Raw genomic sequence first — 12,449 nt, forward strand, 5'->3', positions numbered from 1 at the left:
ATATTTCCCCTACCATCCCTTCCCTCCCACCTCCACAAGTACACTCCCCTCCCCCTTCCTTCCTCCGCCTAAATTGTAAAGTTCATTTTTCAACATAGTGTCTTGTGCATCTCATTGTTACAATGGGTCAACCTGTATCGCTATTTGAGCATTTTTTCCCTTCCCCTCCCCAAATTAGAGAAGTATACATACAAGATGTAAGTGTACCAACTTCAAATACAGAGAAAACAGGGGGTTATAGTGTGGGGAGAAACATACAAAAAACAAGAAAAATGACATCACACATTATAAGTACGTTAGAAACAATAGCAAGAAACAAAAAACCACTTGTGTCCCTATCTTGGGGTTCAATTTCTTTAACATCATCTTATCTGGTTATATGCACATATCTTTTGAACTTTTCTGCTTATCCCAGACATACATTCGTTATTGAAAATAAGGGAAATCATGGGACCTATATTTCTTTGGACTTGGCTTACTTCACTCAATAATTTTTTTTCCAAGTCTTTCCATTTCCTAACAAATTGGGCGATGTCATTCTTTCTGATGGAGGCAAAGAATTCCATTGTGTATATATAACACATTTTCTTGATCCATTCATCTAATGGGGGCATCTGTGTTGGTTCCATATCTTAGCTATCGTAAATAATGTTGCAATAACCATAGTTGTGCTGGTAGTTTTAGTATGGTCTTTTTTATGATCATTTGGATAAATCCCCAAAAGAGGGATTACTGTGTTATAGGGGATTTTTATGTGGAGTTTTCTGAAGCACCTCCATACTGCTTTCCAAAGTAGTTGAACAAGTTTACACGCCCACCAAGAATGCAGTACTGTTCCCTTGTGGCCACATACGTTTCAGCATCTGTTGCTGTAAAAATATGGAACGCTCCAAGACTTTGCATGTCATCCTTGCGCAGGGTGCGTGCTAATCTTCTCTGTATCGTTCCAATGTTAGGGTATGTGATGCTAAATTGAGCACAGAACAGTTTTTATATATAAAGTATAATTTTTAATTGATTTTATTAAGCTAGGCAATTCAACAAAAAGTAAGTTCAAAAGAATTGTTGTGAAATTATAGAATCATGTATTTCTTACATAAGCACACATTTAAGAATAAAATCAAGATAGACATGCCAAAAACAAAATAATTCCAGATATTTGTAGTTCAAGAGATGTGTAGGAGGAGAAATTCAATTATTCTATACAAGGCACCTGTCAAAATGAACATTGCAGCAAGTGTTAAGGTTTGTTAAAAGTTTTAATGTTTTAAATATGCTTAATTTTGGGATTTTGCTTATATATGCCCAAAATAGGACTGTTTGGCAGGTATAAAACTTTTCTGTAAAGTATTTAAGATTTATGATAGCAGACATTAAGTACTAAGTATGTACATTTCAGAGTTTATGGAAACTTAATGAGAAGTTGCAAAGTCTGTGTAAAGGAGCAGAGTGAAGAGTTACGACTTTACACAGTTTCTGTTAAAACTTTAGTGATTCCTTATTTTATTTGTTAGCAAGGAATAAATGATGATATAAGCCATAATGTACACATGTATGTTACTATTCACACACATACATATTCTCATGTATACATGCACACATGGAGAAAGACACATAATTACAGCCAACACAAGTTTCACCAGTTGTTGAATATGCCTTAAAAGGAATAATTGGAACAATATATGTTGAAGATGTATTTGTCCCTAAGAGTTCATTTTCTACTCTTCTTATCTCTTAAAACTGGTAGTTTTAGAGAGATTTGACTTTCAAAATGCAGTACAAGTGATAGCAAGTCACTTGGAAACCTCAGTAAGTATAAGTCATATGGTGTCTCCCTGCTCCTCACGGAATGCTTACTCTTGTAGACATTCTCAACATCCAAAGTAGCAGGAGAATAACCTGGTAAAGAGTAAAGTTATAAGGCTTTAAATGGCATCCTTACTTGAGCTCTTTTTCCAACAACCAGCATGAATTCCTAGGCAGATGAGTGAGTCCTCAGAAAACTGGACTCTACATATACATTTAACTAACCCATGTGAAAATTCCTAGGTGAGAAATGCTGACTGAGGTCTTGCTGATTTCCTGGCGAAGAAAATAAGAAAAAAAGAAAGTATTTTTAATGTTTTAAAGTTCGAGAATAATTTGTAACCTGTCAATAAATGTGTAGAACACAAATACCAACTGACAAAAAAATGATGGCATTTCATTTATGTGCTCTTGGACTTGGGCAGTGATTTTAGATGTGTCTACACAAGTAGAATCAGCATAAATCAAGCCAGCATTTCTTCATTTAAGATATAAGGAAAGGATACTGGTCGACCCATTGTAACAATGAAATATACAAGACATTCTAACAGAGGATGGGTGAAGGGGGGAGGTGGAGAGGTGTGAAGGGAAGGGATGGTAGGGGAAAAACAAAGGAGGGGGTAACAATGCTCAATAAGAAATGTACTCATTACCTTACTTATGTAAATGTAACCCCTCTGTACAGTATTTATAATAAAAATATATGTTAAAAAGATACAAGGAAAACTTCTGTACTTATATGAAGTTGTATTTGTCACTCAATATAAGTAAGGTATTGGTTTTAGGACCACAGGCTTATTACTTTGGATACTCAAAATCTCTACATGAACACAGTATATTATTTACATCAGAATCTGCCCACAATCTAGCGCAGTATAATTGTTATGAGAATTTTTACTACATTCCATATTTGTAATGAAAACTAAAAGTATATGCAATATAAACAGATACAAATTTTTTCAGATAAATTTTGTATGCAGTTTGTGGATGGAATTTGGAGAGCAATTTTGAAAAGCACAAATTTCTTCAAAAAGACCAGTCTGAAAATTGTAACAAGGAACTAATACAGCATCATTGAATAGTATGGAACTCCAAGGCGAAGTATTTGAATTGAGACAATATCAGAAAGTGTAACAACCCAAGGTCTTTTTAGAAATGCAGCTGCTAGATTTCTCATGGAGAGCTTTCATAACAGTTTGTGAAGCACAAATTAGAACCTCACTGAAGTGTAGATGGTTTTCTCTCAAATTTCTGTCATGATCAGTCATTATTAATCAACATATAGCTAATCTTGAATAATCCTCTAATAAAATGTTGATGGAGTGTTTATATGCAAAAACCTCAGAAGGCTGACTTTTTCAATTAGGACAGTCTGTATTCTATGATTCAGCCGAGAGAAAACTAGGTAAGCATCCATTTACAACCTTCTGAATAATTCTGATTCTGCCCACATCACTTATCTATCCATACCTGTGCAGGAGTGAAACAATTTTAAAAGAATTTATCATTTAAAATTTAAATTTATGGTTCCGGGAAGATAGCAAAGGAGAAGCTGGAAGCTTAACTAAGCCAAAGAATCACACCAAATGTGCCATCACAGTACAGAGAGTTAGGCCAGGCAAGTAGACAAATCTGAGCACTTGCCAGCAGCCATGGTTGCAGCTATGGCGGGAGCGGTGGCGGCCGTAACCACCATACCTGCAACACAGACAGTCTAGGACAAAGGCGCCAGATGCAGCAGGTGAGAGGATTCTACTCAACACCAGCAAGAACTGACAAGGAGCAGACATCTTCATCCTTCATATCGCAGATCAGAGATCACCCAGGAACCAGACTCCTGTGTGAGTAGAAGCCTGATTTCCTCACTCCTTCTCAGGGAGCAGAGAAGGGAAGGCCACCCCTCCCTGCCCACTACCGGAGATCTTCATCTTTGATACTGGCAAAGGCCTGGCTGAGCAGCTAGCTCCAACTCAGACCTTGGATGAAAACAAACAGTCATTTAACAGGTCACAGGAACCTAACCTGACCTGTCAGGCTCAGCTCCACTCAGGGAAAATTCACCCATCCCGGGCCTGCACCAGCCCCAGGAGTGGCTTTCTTCACTGGGTAAACAGAGGCAGAGGCTGATCCTCCCTAGACAATCAATTGAAATTCAGTAACAATAAACCCTGAGAATGGCTGCTGGCTAGGCCCTGTGACTGCCTCAGAAGCTAGGCCTCAGGGAAAAGCTACTGTTTGCTAAAAGGCCTCAACTCTACCCAGAACCAAGCCCCATCACAGCATCTCCAAACTAGAAGAAACAGCCATCTTTTGTGATACTCAAAGCAGATCTCCCTCCCATTGAACTAGCCTGGGAAGAGGATGACACAATCCTGGGTAAATCAAAGCATTTTTCTGCCTGCTCAAACAAACTGACTTAAGAAAACATCCAAGCTACAGGAAAATCAAATACCACAAGCAGACCAGAAACTCCAACAAGAGACTGGTTATGAACACAAGGGAGATACAGGATCTTCCCTTCTCATCCCCCAAAAGCAAAGAACTCTTTTTTGTCACCTTTTATTAAAATTGTTTTAACATTTTTAATTTTTAACTTTAAAAAGTTGTTTTCTATTAACTTTTTTCTTCCTCTTATAATTTTTATTTTACAGGTATACGTGTGTGTGTGTGTGTGTGTGTCTGTGTGTGTGTGTGTGTGTGTGTGTGCTTTTTTCCATTTTTGTTTAGCACTACTGACCTTTTGATCCTTTTTTCCTTTCTTTCTCATTCTTTTCACATTTTTTTCTCTTTCGTTCTTCTTTGTGTGATTTAGTCGCATTTCTGCTCATTCTCAGATATACCCGTAGTCGATTATTAGACCTTATCCCCGATTGTATACACACTTAATCCAGAAATTTATTAATGAATTCAAAACCTCTTAGACTTAACTTCTTTAATAGCTGTACTACCTCTATATATCTATATAAAATTTTAAGCATTTTTATTTTTTATTTTTTGATGTCTCCTTTCTATCCCTTCCCTTCTCTTATCATGTTCCCATCCTTCTCTGAATATTAAGTTCTTAATCTGCATAATTTTAAGTGTTTCACTTTTTAATTTTTATTTTACAATTTTTCCTTGTCTTTTTTTTTCTCTTTCTTTTTTCCCCCGTTGTCTACTATCATTCTATCGAACCTATTTCCTGCTTTGAGATTAGGACTAAGTTAGCTCTCCCTCTATCTTTCCACATCCCTCTATTCCTATTTATACCCACATCTCTCACTAAACCTAATAATTTCTTGTTTGCCAAATTCTTCTTTGCAGTTCATAGCCTATTAATACATAGTTGGTTGATGTTGAAAATGTATCTGTTGAACTAGATTATATCTGCAGGCTTTTGTAATATTTATTTATTTATTTTTATTGTGAAAATACTGTACAGAGCGGTTACAATTACATGGGCAAAATATTTGCTGCCTTCAGGAGTCACACCTTGCCCGTAAAAACAAACACATTTTCAATGTTAAAGGCTGGAACAAAATCTACCAAGCAAACGGCTCCCATAAACAGGCGCGAGTTGCAATCCTAATATCAGATAAAATAGACTTCAAATTAAAATTTGTGAGAAGAGATAAAGAAAGTCACTACATACTAATCAAGGGACCTCTCCTTCAGGAGGATCTGCAGGCTTTTGACTGTGCAACTACAGACTTTGTTGATGCTTCCCTTAAGATAGTTTTCTAGCACAAAATTGGTGTTACTCTCATGCCAAATGGGCAGAATAAGCCGGAAAAACACAAGAAAAATGGCAAGTCCGGGTATCTCAACTCCCACTCATGATAATCAGTGGACAGAACAGATAATGAATAATCCAGAGGAGAGCTTCCAAAAAGCTCTAAAAACACTAATATTAAACATGGTAAATAAAAAGATTGAAAACCTTCAAAGGACTCTGTGTGAGCATGATATATTGAGAGAGGAGGCAAACAAATGTCAAAACAGGAAGCTCATAGGTGTGAGGAAGCTACTTAAAGATAGATAAAAGAATTGCATGAGCAGCTTGTGAACACTCAAAGAGAAATAAAGGAATTGTGTGAGTAGGCTGAGATTAGTCAAAGAGAACTACAGGAATTGCATGAACGTGAGGAAGCTGATCAAAGAGAAATACAGGAATTTCAAGAGCGGGATCAGCATAGACAAAGATCACTAGAGGCATTCATGGAATCCATAAACAGAGAGCTGAAAGAAGTCAGGGAGTCCACAAAGGGAATGCTGAATGGATCCCAACAGAAGTAATGGGAGTCCAAGGAAGCCATAACTAATCAACCAAGTAATTTGAGAATAAACACTTGACACTAAATTAAGGAAATAAAGAATTTCATACAAGATCTAAAACAAAGATCCAACAAAGAATTAAAAGCCATAAAAGCCGACCAACTAGAAGGAAAAGAAAAAAAAAAGTAGAAAGTCTCGATAGTAGGATAGGCCATGCAGAAGATTGAAGCCTGAGGATTGAAGACAGCCTAGATATTATAGAGAAAGAATATACAATCATCAAAGACAAATCCAAGAAATATGATAGATCTATTCAACATTCAAGCCTTGGAAGACCCCACTAGAAGGCCTAATCTGAGGATAATGGGTGTAGAGGAGCACCTAGAGCCAGAAGTCAATGGTCTAGGAAATTTGTTTAACAGGATCCTAGCAGAGAACTTCCCAAACATGCAAAAAGAAAGGTCTATTCAGATACAAGAAGCTTTTAGAACTCCCAATAGACTAGACCAGAAGAGGATATCCCATTGTCACATTATAATACTCACAGGATCAATTCAGAACAAGGAAAAGATCCTTAAAGTTGTCATGGAACAAAGATCAAACACCTATAAAGGGAAACCAACTAGAATCACCTCAGATTTCTCAGCAGAAACAATCAAAGCAAGAAGAGCCTAGAATGATGTAATCTATGCCCTAAAGACAAACAACTATCAACCAAGAATACTTTACCCAGCTATACTCTCCTTAATAATCGGAGGTCAAATAAAACCCTTCCATAGCAAAGAAAAATTGAAACAATATATCTCCACCAAACCAGCCCTACAAAAGAATCTTAAAGATGTCCTACACAGAGAAAACCAACAAGACCACAATAAAGGCCAAGAAATATCACCCAAACTGAGTATCCAAGAACCATAGGAAGAACACAGTTGCCACAGCCCTGAAGTAGTTGGATAAAATGGCAGGAACTCCCAAATACCTCTCAGTTCTATCTCTCAACATTAACAGACTTAACTCACCAATTAAGCGACAGTCTGTCTACTTGGATTAAAAAGCAAGATCCTTTTATCTGCTGGCTTCAAGAGTCACATCTTGCCCACAAAAACAAACACATTTTCAATTTTAAAGGCTTAAACAAAATCTACCAAGCAAACGGCTCCCATAAACAGGATGGAGTTGCAATCCTAATATCAGATAAAATAGACTTTTAATTAAAATTAGTGAAAAGGTCGGTACATACTAATTAAGGGATCACTCCTTCAGGAGGATATTACAATTCTAAATATCTATTTGCCAAACAGCAGAGCACCCTAATTCATCCAAGAAACTCTACTTTCCCTCAAATCCCACATAGATCCATAAACATTAATTGTTGAGGACTTTAACACACAACTTTCCCCACTAGATAAATGAACTTCACAAAAACTCAACAGAGAAACAGCAGATATAAACAACTGCACAGACCAACTAGATTTAACACACATCTACTGAATATTTCACCCAGCAGCATTAGACAATACATTTTTCTCAGCAGCATATGGAACATTTTCCAAAATAGACCACATTGTAGGCCACAAAGCAAACGTCCAAATTCAGAAACATTGAAGTTATACCTTGCATTCTCTCAGACTACAAGGGAATATATTTAGAACTCAACACCAAAAGCAACCAAAGAAAGTCATGTAACACATGGATCCTGAACAACACACTGCTTAATCACGAGTGGGTCATGGAAGAGATTAAAAAGGAAATTCAAATGTTCATGATATTCAACAAAACTGAACACACCAATTACTATCTCCTCTGGGACACAGCAAACACAGTATTCAGAGGCAAGTTTATAGCTCTGTGCTCCTACATCAACAAATTGGAGAGATCTGAAAACAACAATTTAATGAGACATCTGAACCTCCTTGAAAAAAAGCAGCAAGATAAACCCCAATCCAGTAGACAGAAAGAAATAATTAAAATTAAATCAGAATTAAATTAATTAGAATGCAAAAAAAAAACTATAGAAAGAATCAACAAAACTAAGAGTTGGTTCTTTGAAAAAATTAACAAAATTGACAGACCCTTAGCAAATCTTATCAGAAAAAGAAGAGAACACACCTAAATAAACTCAGAGATGAGAATGGAAACATCATCACAGAAACAACTAATATTCAGAACATTATAAGGGAATGCTTCTAAAACCTGTATACTAATAAGTTTGAGAACTTGGCAGAAATGGACCTTATTCTAGAAAATACTGACATGCCAAAACTAAGCCAAGATGAGTCAAACTATCTTAAAAGGCCTATATCAAGCACTGAAATAGAAAGAGCAATAAGAGACCTCCAATCTAAGAAAAGCCCAGACCAAATGGTTTTACAGCGGAATTCTATTAAGCCTTCAAAGCAGACATCACTCCAATACTCCTCCAACTCTTCAATGAAACTGAAAAAGAAAGTTCACTACTGAACTCATTCTATGAGGCCATCATAACACACATCCCAAAACCAGGAAAGGACTCATCAAGGAAAGAGAACTGTAGATCCATTTCTTTGATGAACTTTGATGCAAAACTTCTCAACAAAATTTTGGCCAATCGACTTCAACAATTCATCCAAAAAATCATACACCACGATCAAACAGGATTCATTTCAGGGATGCAAAGCTGGTTTAAGATACACAAATCAATTAACATAATTTATCACATCAACAGAAGCAAGGATAAGAACCACATGGTTATCTCAACAGATGCAGAAAAAGCAATTGACAAGATCCAACATCCCTTTTTATGAAGTTTCTGGAAAAATGAGGAATCCATGGAACATTCCTCAATACATTAAAGGTTTTAAATGACAAACCTATAGCCAGCATTATACTTAATGGTAAAAAACTAAAGCTATTTCCTCTTAACTCAGGAATGAGACAGGATGCCCACTCTCTCCACTTCTCTTCAATCTAGTATTGGAATGCCTAAATACAGTAATAAGACTAGATGCAAGTATCAGAAGGATCCTAATAGGGAAAGAAGAAGTAAAACTCCCTTTTTGCAGATGACATGATCTTGTATTTAAAGAATTGCACAGAGTCCACTCCAAAATTACTCAAGCTGATTAAAAACTCTGGCAAAGTATCATGGTATAAAATTAACCCTCAAAAATCAATGGATTTTTCTGTATGCCAACAATAAGAAAAGTGTGGCTGAAATTAGGAAAGCAACTCCATTTGTAATAGCCCCACAAAAAATAAAATACCTAGGATTTAACTTAACCAAAAAAGTGAAGGACCTCTATGATGAAAACTTTAAAAAACTGAAAAAGGAAATCAAAACTGAACTTAGAAAGTGGCAAAAACTCCCATGCTCCTGGATTGGGAAAGATCAACATAGTGAAAAAGGCAATACTTCCCAAGGCTATCTACAAATTCAATGCGATATCTATCAATATTCTAACCTCATTCTTCAAGGAAATAGAAGAGGCAATCAAAAATTCATATGGAACAATAAAAGACCCTGAATAGCAAAAATGATCCTTAACAGAAAGAACAGAGCTGGAAAAATATCAATACCAAATTCAAATTCAACTACAAAGCCATAGTAATCAAAACAGTTTGGTACCGACACAAGAACAGACCTCAGGACCAATGGAATAGAATTGAAACCCAGAAATGAACCTACAGACCTATAGCCATCTAATCTTCTGTAAGGGAGCTAAAAAATAGAATGGAAGAAAGACAGCCTCTTCAGTAAATGGTGCTGGCAAAATTGGTTAACAACTTGTAGAACACTAAAGCTAGATCCTTATATATCACCCTGTACCAGAATCAACTCTAAATAGATCAAAGACCTTGGAGTCAAACCAGATACTCTGAAAACATTAAAGATTGGAATAGGAGAAACCCTCGGTCTTGTTGGCACAGGCCGAAATTTTCTTAATAGAGACCAAGAAACACAACAAATCAAAGAAGGGTTGGACAAATGGGATTGCATAAAATTGCAGAGCTTCTGCATGGCAAAGGACATAGCTAGCAAGATCAATAGAAAGCGCACAGATTAGGAGAAGATCTTCACTAGCCATAAAATGGACAAGGGTCTCATATCTAAAATATACATGTAACTCAAAAATTTAAATCCCCCAACAAATCTTCAAAGAAACAACTGCCCAAAAATAAGTGGGTTAAAGACTTAAAGAGAAACTTCTCTGAAGAGGAAAGAAGGATGGCCAATAGACACATGAAGAAATGCTCAACCTCCCTAGTCATAAAAGAAATGCAAATCAAAACAACATTGAGATACCACCTCACCACAGTTAGAATGGCTATAATCAAGAACTCTAATAACACCAGATGCTGGAGCGGATATGGACAGAACGGAACATTACTGTATTGTGGATGGGAGTATAAGCTTGTTCAACCAGTTTGGAAATCAGTATTGAGGTTCCTCAAAAGTCTCCACATAGAGCTCCCCTATGACCCAGAATCCCACTTTGGGTATTTACCCAAATGTTCACATACAAGGCCACAGTAGAGCTTCCAGCACAACTATGTTTATTGCATCATTATTTACCATAGCTAATATATGGAACCAACCCAGATGCCCCTTAGTAGATGAGTAGATCAAGAAAATGTGGTATATATACACACTGGAATTCTTTGCCTCCATCAGAAAGCATGACATTGGCTCCATTTGTTAGGAAATGGAAAGACTTGGAAAAAATATATTAAGTGACGTAAGCCAGGCCCAAAGAAACATTAGTGCCATGATTTCCCTTATTTGCAATAACTAGTATGTGTCTGAGACAAACAGAAACTGTTGGACAAGTTGATGTTAGGGAAATGAGCCCTAAGCTATATATTCAAATGATTTTCCCTTTCATGCGATTGTTTCTAACACATTTATAAGAATATTTCTTTTTTGCTTTGTATGTCCCTCCCCCACTGTACAAACCCTGCTTTCACTGAACTTGATGTTGTTATAATTTGAGGAAGGGAAGGGAAAAAACAAATCGTTTATATAATAGGGATACAGTTGGACCATTAAAACAATGAGATGTACAAGTCATTATGTCGAAAACAAACTTTAAAATTTTGGTGGGGGGAGGACTGGGTGGGGAGCGGGGAGAGGATGGGAAGTTATGGGAAGGGGAAACAAAAGAGGAGGCTACAATATTGATAGGAAATATACTTATTATCTTGTCCATGTAATTGAAACCCCTTTGTACAGTATTTTCACAACAACAACAAAAAAATAAATTTAAATATGGAATGAAATTAGTTCCAATAATGCATTGCATTTAGGTATTTAGAAATAACTGAGAAACTTAAAGGTGCATATGATTTTTTTATTGGAAATGAAGGAGTATTGGAATTTGGTTCTCTACATTTTAAGCAATTTGCTTAAAAGAATAGGCAAAATAAAATTTATATTTGCAGCAGACTTCACACATTAAATTTTGTATATTGAAAGGGAAACAAGCCTCAACAATATGTCAATTCTCTCTTCTTATTTATCTCTAAAGGTTTATGCTTCTGGTCTCTGAATATTAAAACTTCAAAAAAATTATGTTTAGCTAGTTGTGCAAAGGGGTTTTGCTTCATCATGTCAGTGTTGAATAGAGTGTGTGTGCATTTCAATATACAGTGCATTTTTCTTCCTTCCCTTACCCCAACCCCACCTATCCCTTCATGTTTCCTACTTATATTCTGACATGTGTACATTGAATGGTATGACTGTATTAGTCCACCATTTCCCTCTCCATTCTTCTACCGTACTCCCTACTTAGTCCAGATCTACTTTTAAGACTTGTTTCAACTTCATGGTATTTTGTTCAATATCTCTTCTTTGGCATTTGGCTATGGGCTTGCCACATCCTCTCTTCCATGTTTGACATACATAAATGAGTATATTTCTCCACATTTCTAATCTCAGATTGGCTAAGATAGATCTTCTTTACTATTCACCTTCTGTCCTAAATTTAGAATTGGATTTCAGGGCCATCCAATAGAGCATTTTTATTCTCTACTCACTGAAGATGGAAGGGAAATAATTTCCATGCTGTCAGCATTATGTTATCCATCATGAATTCCCATCGCTTATCACTTCAGCAGTCTAAATTTAAAGTCATATTTTCTGCATTATATTCACACAGTATAAGTGAATATCAAGAATAATTTACCTAGTATTGGACGTTTAGGGACAATCTTCAATTTCTGATGATAGAGGCAGGAATCAGATTCCACTATGTAGTGAGCTGTGTAGTCTTCTAAATTTTCGATAAATTTCGAGTTACTTTTTGTTAATAATTTAAAAAGTTTTATTTCAGTATTTGAAATGCTGCTCCAATTATTTTAAAAGTTTCACAATAAGTTAGACTGAACTTTTTCCTCCCATGTTCCCCACTAGT

General features: G+C 36.2%; 1 non-coding gene across 1 annotated transcript; it reads right to left on the reverse strand.

Annotated features, from left to right (window-relative positions):
* Positions 1 to 873: 873 nt before the first annotated feature.
* On the reverse strand, positions 874 to 980 carry LOC122096583. Its single transcript, XR_006145345.1, has one exon. It is a non-coding gene; the product is annotated as a U6 spliceosomal RNA (small nuclear RNA).
* Positions 981 to 12,449: the final 11,469 nt, after the last annotated feature.

Source organism: Dipodomys spectabilis, unplaced genomic scaffold (genome assembly GCF_019054845.1).
Source record: "Dipodomys spectabilis isolate Male_0828 unplaced genomic scaffold, ASM1905484v1 ptg000378l, whole genome shotgun sequence".
NCBI classification, from domain to species: domain Eukaryota; kingdom Metazoa; phylum Chordata; class Mammalia; order Rodentia; family Heteromyidae; genus Dipodomys; species Dipodomys spectabilis.